Raw genomic sequence first — 3,278 nt, 5'->3', positions numbered from 1 at the left:
CAGTGTATTTTTGCGTAGAGCCCTGTGGCTGCCTTGTTCATTCAGTTTAAAATGCTAGCCAAAATGAGCACAGAGGGGAGAGGTTTGAGTTTTAAAAGTACTGTGTGATAGTCACTGGAGCTCGATAAATGAAATGACGCTTATCTCATGTGATATTATGGCTGAGCAAACAAGTTGAACCATGCGATGAAAAGCGTAAAGCGACGATGCCCACGTGGATGATAATAAAACTGACCTGGACACCCCTTCACGATCTGTGTACTTGTTAAGTCGGAGATTCGAGCAGGATACCCCTATTACTGTATAATTAGTTCATTGGCAAGCTAGCGGAAGTTGTTGCATAGGGGCTGCTCTGAGTCGCGGATTTTGTTCTTACTGTGCTATGGGAAACGAAACTGGAGGAGCTTCTAGCCATGGTAGAGACACAAGAAATAGTTTTAAAAAAGCACAAAGTTGTGGCCGTGCAGTGTTGAAATGACACAGGTTTATCAACATAAGTAACAAAACAACTCTCACGAAAACAGACAAAGCCGCGCAAACCATGCACAGGGCTGCGATCTCTAGCCGTTTGGTCTTAGCTGAGACAACAGACATTTTGCTTTAAGAAACTTAAAAATAAATTCATGGAAAATAATAGATGGTGACTTACCCGCAGACTCTCTTGACTATAGACAACCAACAACAGTCCACCGTCGATCTTAGCAAAGATCATTCGTAATTTAGTCCCGATTTATAACTCATCTGCGATAGCATTTTGATTTTATGATTAATTAAATCTCAGACTCTTTACGGGCATGTGTAATTTATATGTGATGGATCTGATAGGAAACAAGACAACGCGTGAGAAGACATTTTAAGCTCAAGTAAAATTGACAACTGTACAAAGCCCGCCTCTCTGCGCTAGCGAGATGACAGTAATTGGTTAAGAGACGGGCCCTAGTAAATGGAACTCTAGACTTTGTACTAGCCTCGACCAAACACAGACAATCACGTCCACTCTGACTCGATTTGTTATTACACTCGATAACAAATTCCGTTTATAAGCAAAGTTTGATTTTTCGACAATAGCAAGTTAGCGGAGTGGAGTCTCCCTTCGATCAGTTGACAAATCGAACTAGTTTCACTGGTGCACGCGCTGGTTTGAGAAGTAGAACGTTTAGTTCGATACACTATCATCAAACCAAATGATCTACCAACGCCGCTTAAGTAAAATAATAGGAGCATCTGCACAATACAGGGCGACAAAGGCCCCGGTGAAACGCATCAAGAAATGACTGAATTAAACTCCCGTTTTTACTACGGACTCAGGCTATTACTGAAATGCGGACACTTTCATGCCACCCAGCGAAACATTTCACTTGTCTTTTCTCTCTCTATAGCGGACACTTAAGTACTTCGTCCAAAATCCTGACTTACATAATGCAAAGCGACATTACCATAAAAGAAAATACAGAAACCATTCTTCAATTGGCTGCGAACATGAGAATTTCCTGCTTGCGGCCGAATCTTTATCCGGTTCGTGAGGCCACGTTAGAAACTTTATGCTTGCGTATTATTATATTATTATTTCATAGGTTTAGAGACCAAATAACTGATTTTCTCTAGTACCCCGCTATTACGAACTCTCGCTATTACGGACACAAAATCTCCCCCGAGGTTGTCCGCAATAACGGGAGTCGAGTGTATCTATCTAAGAACGAGGATTAATGGAGGTGCATGTTAAGTCTTAGGTCTAAATATGTGGTGGCTCAGTTGGCTTGGATGAAAGAACGAGGAATAGTCATTTAATGTGCAGTCTTAGCTCTATATAACAACGTATAGTAACGAATTTATGTCTGGAAATTGCAGGTACGGTTGAACCGTGCGAAGGAAAAGCGCTTGTATCATCTAGCGACGATCAAAGTGATCGTATTATCAAGCGACGATCAAAGTGCTTGTATCAAACGACGATGCCTACGTGATCAATTTTTAACTAAGCTACATTAGGAGGGTTAAAAGACCTTAAAAGGATTACAACTCTGATATACATTGGTTTGGAAAAACAAACATTGCATTTATGTCCGTAACGACGACTCTTCTGGTTTTTCAGAACAAAAGAAAAGCATACAGACGGAATTTATTCAGAGATGTCATCCCACTTTTTTCACACTTTACATCTCCATGTTATTCACCTTTTTGTGTCATGCATCATTAATAGATGCATTTGATCCAAAAATCCCAATATTTAATGTTAATCTGTCGATTAAGAAATTTGAGGTTTTCAAGAAGTCTCGCAAATGCTTGAATTTTTCAGAGGCCAAAGCACTTCTCAACTGGCTCCGAACAAAAAACGAACCCGCAGCTATTTGCCCATTGATAAAATGACATTTTATGTTTTGAAGGTCATGGAGGCTTGGTGAGTAGAGAAACTGTGATCAGACAGAATGCACGTGTCTTACTTTTCATGCTAAAAAAAATAAAAACGGATAAAAGATAATTTTATTATCACGACTTTCAGAAGCGTTAAGCCGATAATAATTAATAAAACCATCAAAATTAACAGGTTTCAAATTGCAATTTTTATATGGAAAGGTTGTACGTGATGTAACCAACTGTAGAGATTCCCCAAGGCAACCTCTTAAAGTGTGACCGGACACCCGACCGATTTCGGATACTTACAAAATTATTCGCTGCTCTGAAAGCTTGATTGGTAATAACTATGAATTTCAGATAGAAAAATAACGAGACAAGTCAGAAAAGTCGGGATATTTTCTTTCATTATCATCAACTGACTCGGAATTTTTAACGAAATATTTCAATTTCATTCATTTATCACACTCTTTTTAATTTAAAGAAACTTCCCCTAATTCCTCCATCATCTAGCATTTCCGTAATAATTACTAGAAACAACTTAAATTTGAAACTTTTTGCTAAAACATTTACCTCCTTTTCTTTAATAAATTCGTAGCAGTTTCGTAAAGCCACCGTGGCGATCTTTTCCTAGAGGGCATAGGTACAAAACAAAACAAAAATACGAGAAAGACTTCTATGTCTGACTGCTGTTAAGTTATACACCTGATAAACACTTGCTATACTCCGCCATAGCTTTGTATAACAAGATAAATCACACTCATTTGGATTAGTTCTTACTAATGTTCAATTGGAGGACAGACTCCTCGTTGGCATCCCGATAATCAATTTTTAAGCAAATAAATATTGCCGTGGGTCTCTTCAGTAGTAACTCACAGAGTCAAACTAGGCTGTGCTTCGTGTGGCACGTTTTTGTTCTTACAACTTTC

The sequence above is a fragment of the Pocillopora damicornis genome, chromosome 6, assembly GCF_964200805.1.
Source record: "Pocillopora damicornis chromosome 6, jaPocDami1.2, whole genome shotgun sequence".
Classification (NCBI taxonomy): domain Eukaryota; kingdom Metazoa; phylum Cnidaria; class Anthozoa; order Scleractinia; family Pocilloporidae; genus Pocillopora; species Pocillopora damicornis.
This window is presented reverse-complemented; position numbering follows the sequence as displayed.